Source organism: Schistocerca serialis, chromosome 1 (assembly GCF_023864345.2).
Source record: "Schistocerca serialis cubense isolate TAMUIC-IGC-003099 chromosome 1, iqSchSeri2.2, whole genome shotgun sequence".
Taxonomy (NCBI): Eukaryota; Metazoa; Arthropoda; class Insecta; order Orthoptera; family Acrididae; genus Schistocerca; species Schistocerca serialis.
In genome coordinates, this window is record NC_064638.1 from 117,501,885 (window position 1) to 117,510,907 (window position 9,023).

The following is a 9,023-nucleotide window of genomic DNA, read 5'->3' on the forward strand; positions in this document are numbered from 1 at the left end:
CAATCTGTATATTGAGCAAGCAGTAAAGGAAGCAAAAGAAAAATTCGGAGTAGGTATTAAAATTCATGGAGAAGAAATAAAAACTTTGAGGTTCGCCGATGACATTGTAATTCTGTCAGAGACAGCAAAGGACTTGGAAGAGCAGTTGAATGGAATGGACAGTGTCTTGAAAGGAGGATATAAGATGAACATCAACAAAAGCAAAACAAGGATAATGGAATGTAGTCTAATTAAGTCGGGTGATGCTGAGGGAATTAGATTAGGAAATGAGGCACTTAAAGTAGTAAAGGAGTTTTGCTATTTGGGGAGCAAAATAACTGATGATGGTCGAAGTAGAGAGGATATAAAATGTAGGCTGGCAATGGCAAGGAAAGCGTTTCTGAAGAAGAGAAATTTGTTAACATCCAGTATTGATTTAAGTGTCAGGAAGTCGTTTCTGAAAGTATTTGTATGGAGTGTAGCCATGTATGGAAGTGAAACATGGACGATAAATAGTTTGGACAAGAAGAGAATGGAAGCTTTTGAAATGTGGTGCTACAGAAGAATGCTGAAGATTAGATGGGTAGATCACATAACTAATGAAGTATTGAATAGGATTGGGGAGAAGAGAAGTTTGTGGCACAACTTGACCAGAAGAAGGGATCGGTTGGTAGGACATGTTCTGAGGCATCAAGGGATCACCAATTTAGTATTGGAGTGCAGCGTGGAGGGTAAAAATCGTAGAGGGAGACCAAGAGATGAATACACTAAGCAGATTCAGAAGGATGTAGGTTGCAGTAGGTACTGGGAGATGAAAAAGCTTGCACAGGATAGAGTAGCATGGAGAGCTGCATCAAACCAGTCTCAGGACTGAAGACCACAACAACAACATGAATTTAATTTGCTGCGTGCAGCGTATTGCTGACAAAGGCAGGCCTACATTCATCACAATGGTTTTCGAAGGATGTGAACTCTTCTCCTCACAAGGTACACCTAGCTAGTTTCCGTATTACTGTCACACTCATTAATCTCAGCTGTTGACCTTTCCCTGTAAATGTTCAAATGTGTATGAAGTCTTAAAGGACCAAACTGCTTCGGTCATCGGTCGCTAGACTTACACACTACTTAAAGTAACTTAAACTATTTATTTTCAGCCATAATGGCTATGTTGTGAACCGTGACTGTGTGGGATAATTATTTATTTCAAGTTTCTGCTACCAGTCACTTTTTATTTTATGCTTAATCTAACATAATGCAACGCCTTTCGAACATGTTCTGTTCATCTTCAGGCGTTTATACATACATACATACATACATACAGAGAAATGTTACTTACAAATAAACAGTCTTAAACTAGATTAATCTAGAACTCTGTGTCCATTGTTTTTTACTGTAGCTGCTGGTGTGGCATTTGAGGGGAAGGAGGGGGGCAGTGTATATGGCTAGAAATCGAAATCAGTGATGTCTTCTGCTGGTTTTCTTCCTTGTGGTTGAATATCTAGATCACAGCCTGTATAGGATGCAGGTAGATTAGCATCAGTTATGTGTTATGAAAATAGTATGAAAGGCTTTTATATGACAGTTGATCACCTACGATTTCATCATCTTGCTGCTTCACTTGCATCACTGGTGTAATGGCGGAGCTGTTGATTGACATTACACTATTGCACATTATATTTTGTCACTGATTGCCAACGTAATTCACTGCACAAATTGCTTCGATGTTATACACACAACACAAGATGGCGGACTGTAGCATGTGAGTCTATATCGATTATCGAGTTTTTGTATTGATATTCTTGGTACTGACAGATTTGTTGTCAATTATTTACATTGACATATCTTGAATCTATTGAGTTAGAACTGGCTTAAGACTGTTGAAATGGTTCAAAAGGCTCTGAGTACTATGCGACTTAACTTCTGAGGTCATCAGTCGCCTAGAACTTAGAACTAATTAAACCTAACTAATCTAAGGACATCACACACATCCATGCCCGAGGCAGGATTCGAACCTGTGACCGTAGCGGTCGCTCGGTTCCAGACTAGCGCCTAGAACCGCACGGCCACTCCAGCCGGCAAGACTTGAAGAATTTTGAGTTTTTGAATTCGGTTATTTCATTAAGAACGTTATCTCCATGATTTGTGTTATGTATGAAAATTTCCATTTCTTCCATGATATCCATTCTTTTACTTTTTCCTATTTTGTGTAAAATTTCGAGGTTGTCTTCGATTTTCAAAGGGTGGCCTGTGTCTTGTGACACAGAGTTGCTACTACTGATTTGTTACATTTATCAAGCCTTTAGCAGTCTAATTGTTCTTTGAATCGGGTTCTGAAATTTCTGCTGTTTGGCCAAATAATATATATTACATTGGCTGCAGGTAATTTTATAAATGTCAGATGCATCAATACTTGTATCAGGTGGTTTTATATTGTAAATAAGCTTCCTACATATGTTGTTGTTGGTGCTGAAGCTGATTTTTACTTTGTGTTTTTTAATAGTCTTGCTGATTTGTCAGATACTACTCCAAGATATTTTTACATATTTGACTGCTGGCGCACTGTCAGTTGTGAGGATATTTTGATGTTGTTTCTTCACTTCATATTTTATCGGTTGTGACATGGTATTAATTAGAAAAGGGTCATATCCATTGTTTATTGCAGTATATGTTATGGTTTCCATTTCTTGTTGGAGTTCTGTATGTTGAAGTGGAAATTTGTGTTCTCTGTACAGGAATGACCTATAAGCAGCTTTTTTGTGGGAGGAGGGATGAGTTGAGCAGTTTGGTATAGGGGTGTCAGTGCCAGTAGGTTTTCTGTAAACATTGAAAGCTACCTTTTGGTTCTGTTTTGATATTTTTATGTCAAGAAAAGGTATGGTGTTGTCTTCCTCCTGTTCAAGGGTGAATTGAACATTTTTATGTAGGCTACTGAATTTGTTAGAAAGGTTTGTCACTTCGTCCTCTGTGCCATCATATAGAATGAGGATGTCATGTAAATATCTCTTATAGAATTTAACTTTGCTTGTGATGTTATCATATCATGTTAGAATTTTATTTTCTATATGGTTGATAAATATTTCAGCTAATAGGCCACTGCTAGTCCTTGGCCCTGCTCGTAAATTTTATTGTTAAAAGAGAAGTAATTATGTGAGAGCACTAGATTAAGTACATCTACAAGTGCTATGATTTCTGGTTTGCTCATTGTCTTGTTTCTCAATAGGTTCATTCTTATTATCTCAACTGTTTCATTTACAGGTATGCTGATGGAAAGGTTAACAATAGCTAGGGATAGAAGCTTGACTTGAGGTGGTGCTGTCAAATCTTTCAAACGGTTAATAAGTTCATAGCTATTCTTTATGGAGTATGATTTTTCAAATGTGTATTTTTCTACACGTATGTCATTTCTTTCTCTCATTAATTTGTAGGCTGGGCTATTAATTGAGTTCACAATAGGCCTGATAGGTATGTTGGTTTTATGGACTTTTGGTTGTGCTCTGAGTTTGGGGGCTGTTGGAATTTCTTACCTGAGGTTTGATGATAAGGTGACTCATGAGGAACGAAAGCAGTCCGATCCATTTGCAGCTATCACGGAATTAAGGGATGAATTTGTTATCAGTTGCCGTAACTATTACAGACCAGGCTCATTAATTACAGTGGACGAACAACTCCTTCCTTTTCGCGGTAAATGACCGTTTCGTATGTTCATAGCTAACAAACCCGATAAATATAGGATTAAAATTGTCATGGTGAGTGACGCAGGAACAAAATATATGGTTGACGCTTCCCCATATTTCGGCAAAGGCACAGATACTAACGGTCTGCCACTTGGAGAATAATACGTGAAGGAGATCTCAAACACAATGAGAGGAATGTTGCAGTTGATTACTGGTTCACATATCTCAAGTTAGCCGACGATCTGCTAAAGGAGAAACTCACTCTCGTTGGTATTATGAGACACGATATGCGAGAAATACTTCCAGAACTACTTATAACCAAGAAGAGAGAGATAGACACATCCATGTTGATCTTTGACAAGGATCTTATCTCATATAAAACTAGGCAAATAAAATATTCCTTCTGTTACCGACGATGCACGACCAAGCTCAAATAGAGTAACTGAGAAACCTAAGATGATTCATTGCTACAACGACACAAAAGGTGGCGTTGATTCATTAGACCAGATGTCTCCCAACATTTCTTGCAGTCGGAAGACTAAACGCTGGCCTTTGGGTGCCTTTTATGGAATTTTGAACATTATTTGTGGTAATATGTGGATAATCCACGTTCACATCACCCGTGAAAAGGAGAATTTCCTAAAGAGGAAACACTTCCTAATGCGACTGAGTGAAGAGCTACTCTCACCATGGATGCCAAGCAGGCTCACATACCAAGAATACCTAATGATCTGCGCCTACTATTCAGTCCGTCCTTGGAATCGAATCACATCGTGAGAACATTGGTGGAAATGCTAGAATGTCGTCTGCCCCGAGGAGAACTATCTGCCAAATGTCTGTCCTAAAAGAGAAGGATGAGAACAACGTTTTGTGCTGTTTGTTGTAACGCATTTTGCAAAGACCATCGAGTGCAATTATGCACTAATTGTTCGAAATAAATGTTCTCATTGTTGTCAAAAACTATTGTTTCTGTGATTATAGACTGTGGCCTGTATTGTTCATTAGTGATAATAAATACTAAAATGTGTTACCAAATTATGCTTAGTTTTTGTTATGTTGTAAAAAATACGAACGTTTGTTACATTATACAGGGAGATTCAAAAAGAATACCACAACTTTAAAAATGTGTATTTAATGAAAGAAACATAATATAACCTTCTGTTATACATCATTACAAAGAGTATTTAAAAAGGTTTTTTTTCACTCAAAAACAAGTTCAGAGATGTTCAATATGGCCCCCTCCAGACACACGAGCAATATCAACCCGATACTCCAACTCGTTCCACACTCTCTGTAGCATATCAGGCGTAACAGTTTGGATAGCTGCTGTTATTTCTCGTTTCAAATCATCAATGGTGGCTGGGAGAGGTGGCCGAAACACCATATCCTTAACATACCCCCATAAGAAAAAATCGCAGGGGGTAAGATCAGGGCTTCTTGGAGGCCAGTGATGAAGTGCTCTGTCACGGGCTGCCTGGTGGCCGATCCATCGCCTCGGGTAGTTGACGTTCAGGTAGTTACGGACAGATAAGTGCCAATGTGGTGGCGCTCCATCCTGCTGAAATATGAATTGTTGTGCTTCTTGTTCGCGCTGAGGGAACAGCCAATTCTCTAACATCTCCAGATACTGTAGTCCAGTTATAGTAGCACCTTCGAAGAAAAAGGGACCAAAACCTTTATTGGCGGAAATGGCGAACAAATGTACAACTAAATGAAACTTTATAGCTCCCTTAATTCGCCGACAGATAGTGCTTAGCTCTGCCTTTTGTCGTTGCAGAGTTTTAAATTCCTAAAGTTGTGGTATTCTTTTTGAATCACCCTGTATAATCGAAGAACGTTTGTGTTCTAGAGTTAATAGATATGAGGCTTGTTATGAATATTTCATTCTCTCGCGTGTGCGATCCATTTTCTCGAGGACGGAGATAGAGGGACCTTCTCTCAAGCACAAAGAAAAATTCAATATTTTAGCTAAAATTCACACGCAGCAACATATGGTATAATATGCATCAAACGCAAAATCATAGCGAACCCTATTTTTGGTTGCAATTTTTCTACTATTGCGCAGTGTCTTACTTAAATGAGTGTATCACAATAAGGATGACGATTAGCAAGATGATGGGCACTTCACAATTAAGCTGACGTATAAAGCTAACAGTAATGTAAAAATCAAATATATTACCGAATAATTTCCATAAAATCGTCTGAGAAAGATTGATGGATGCGCGTTTCGATTCTGTCAGCGCAGCGCGCTGCAAACCGGTGCGGGCGAAGAAGTCCGTGCGTTTCAGTTTGCGCAGTACCTGCCTACACTTCTACAACGTGCGCGTGTAAATACGGGCTCGGGCCGCATTCTACTGACTGTGCACCTGCCATTGTCTCCCCTCCCATTGCTAAAAACTGCAGGAGCTCTACGTAAGCAACCAACGATGAGAACACAGTCGATGGAAACTCTTCAATCTTCAGTATCGTTCTTAGATTGCTAACACTATTGGACATGCGCGTCTCGTTGATATAGTTACGCAATTCGTTCGAGTTTGTGAAACTGAGTGAAACAGCATCACCAGACTTTTAATTTAAAGTATCCTAAAACGTTTGTCGAATGCTGCAGGACGACCGAAGTCATCTAAACTGTTTTAGGATTAACTCTTAGTAAGCTTGCTAATAAAACATGGTTCAAATGGCTGTAAGCACTATGGGACTTAACATCTGAGGTCATCAGTCCCCTAGACTTAGCACTACTTAAACCTAACTAAGGACATCACAAATATCCATGCCGGAGGCAGGATTCGAACCTGCGACCGTAGCAGAAGCGCGGTTCCGGACTGAAGCGCCTAGAACCGCTCGGCCACAGCGGCCGGCTATTAAAACATGGAATAGTTTTTTTTATCCAACAGTCGTCTCACCAGTTACGTAGAGCTTTGAGATTGAAAAATTTCGGAACAGATACTGGGTTTGGGTACATAAAAAAGTTAATAATATTGCAGCATGCTTGCAGCTTTTGTAGCGTGAGAGTATCAAGAGAAGACTGGAAGAAGCTATTCGCGTTTCTACACCAACTGCAATTATTGCAGCAAAATTTTACCCGTGATTTAAATACAAGCAGTTGACCTCTATTGCAGCCCATGACCAAGGGAGGGTTACAACGACATACATACACATAACTGACGAAGAAATGTAAAAGAAAATGGGTCATGAGTTTCGAAAAATATTACCATGTGAAAAGATTTTATTTGGAATGTGACTACAGAAGTGGCGTTAAAATAGAATCATAACGAATTATTTGCTAAAAGCTACAGAGGAATTGACGATTTCTCAATTTTTCCTCAAGAACATTTTGAGTCTTCATGATTATCGTGATTAAAGACAAATTCAGGAATGCATTTCATGTGTAGAACATTTTAGTGTCAGAATGGTAAATCTCCGGAAATCAAAGAAAGTCTTTCATGAGATATTTGAGAAAAAAAGTTTTCTGAAAACTAATTTGAAAGAAATAAAAAGTACATTCACTTAATAAATAACAAAGATTTGGAGCAAAGTATTACCCACGATTTAAAGACAAGTAGCTGACCTCTATGGCAGCCCATGACCAAGGGAGGGTTACAACAGCATCCATACACGTAATTGACAAAGAAATATAAACATACAGGGATGACAAAGTGTCCATCTCCTCCTTAACAGACATACAATGCCCGATAAGACAATTAGCATGGACAATATTTAATCGAGACAACAATGCCTCATGACCAATAGCCATTTCATTCGACACAAATATAACGGGCCCGAATGAGTAATTGTTAGGCCGGGTTTATTTTAACATTCACTGTTACCGGCTTACCTTCAACAATTCTCTTCAAAATACCTGCAAAAGGTTTCCATCTACACCACTCAAATTCTTCAAACAAAATAACATATTGAATAGATGGATTATACCCTCCAAATCCAAATTCAGAACAATAAGACACATAAATCTCCTCCTGTTTATGACCTAACACCTTTTCAATCAATGTCGATTTCCCTATATTTGTGTCACCAAACAAATACAATTGAGGTTTCCTCACCGTTGTAGAGTGAAAGGACGCATTGTACCAAGCTACGACTTCTTTAGTCCAACCGGAATACAACAAATCACAATGCGACAATCCACAACGCTCCTTCCAATTTTGCCGAAAGGCTTCCCAATACTTCTCCATAAACTTTGCACACGACCAGTGACTAACCAAAACAGGGTCGGTGTAATCGAACTTCTTGGTACGTTTTGCACACCTACGTAATCGAACATTAAAAGTCATGGCGGACTCATTACAATTTGTAAACGATTCAGCATTGTACTTCATAATATATATTAATGCAGACTTCTACTCTTACATGACTGACTGAACATCAAATACACCTACAGTAAGACCGAACATCCATTCCAACTTAGTCCTAATATCAGACAATAGATATATATTCGATGACTTAAAATACGCATGTAAATGAGTCTTCTCACCTTCAGCAAATTTCTCTTCACACACACAATATTCCAAAACGTAAAGACCTGTTAACAAGCACTGACCAAAAGCAGCTTTACCTCGAACAGAGTCTGCATCCACTGTAACTAGAAACGACATACTACCCTTTTTATACGTATTGGGGTCTGGAGACGCCATTGGAATATATCCAAGCCTGTCGGGCACGTGCTGACCAACTGCAGAAGCGGCTAACCTTGACGAACGCTGGGTGGTGACGTCACTTAATGGGCATCGCGGAATACCTGGAGTTGTAATAATAGACTCCAGAGAAGACTTTGAGAGGTGGGAGCCTACCAAGGTCACCGGTTGGTCTTGCGCAACAGAGGATGACTCGTGAACTGATGAAATATGGCCTGCCAGTTCATGCAGTCACATGCCCCGGCTTGCATTAGAGGACGGTGAAAGTCACTTGCTTGACCTCGTTCACATTACATCACTTTCAGAACTACGTTTCTCTTCCTTCTTCTCTCTAGATACGTACAATGACGCCATCCTGTGAAATTACTTCATACAACCTACGCATTTTTTCGAATCTCCAGTGAACACAGTTTTCATATAGACACTTACAAACTGAGAGTTCAATTTTCTTTTTGACAACAACTGTAAGCCTAACAATCTTACCCTATAATACTGGATGCCTCCTTAACCATGAGGCAAATTTCTAGGATGGCCTTTGGCTGTGCGTCTGAGGTACGACTTTTGAGATTTTATACACTACTGGCCATTAAAATTGCTACACCACGAAGATGACGTGCTACAGACGCGAAATTTAACTGACAGGAAGAAGATGCTGTGATATGTAAATGATTAGCTTTTCAGAGCATTCACACAAGGTTGGCTTCGGTGGCGAAACCTACAA

The 9,023-nt window shown here is 39.3% G+C and overlaps 1 protein-coding gene across 1 annotated transcript in view; it reads right to left on the reverse strand.

The window, feature by feature from the left end:
• Nucleotides 1-8,273, reverse strand: part of LOC126463391 (gamma-butyrobetaine dioxygenase-like) — a 151,408-nt gene extending 143,135 nt beyond the window's left edge. Inside the window, exon 1 of the mRNA XM_050096154.1 lies at nucleotides 8,143-8,273. The gene's annotated coding sequence lies outside the window, so the exon portion shown is untranslated. The remainder of the gene's footprint in view (nucleotides 1-8,142) is intronic.
• Between the last annotated feature and the right edge of the window lie 750 nt (nucleotides 8,274-9,023).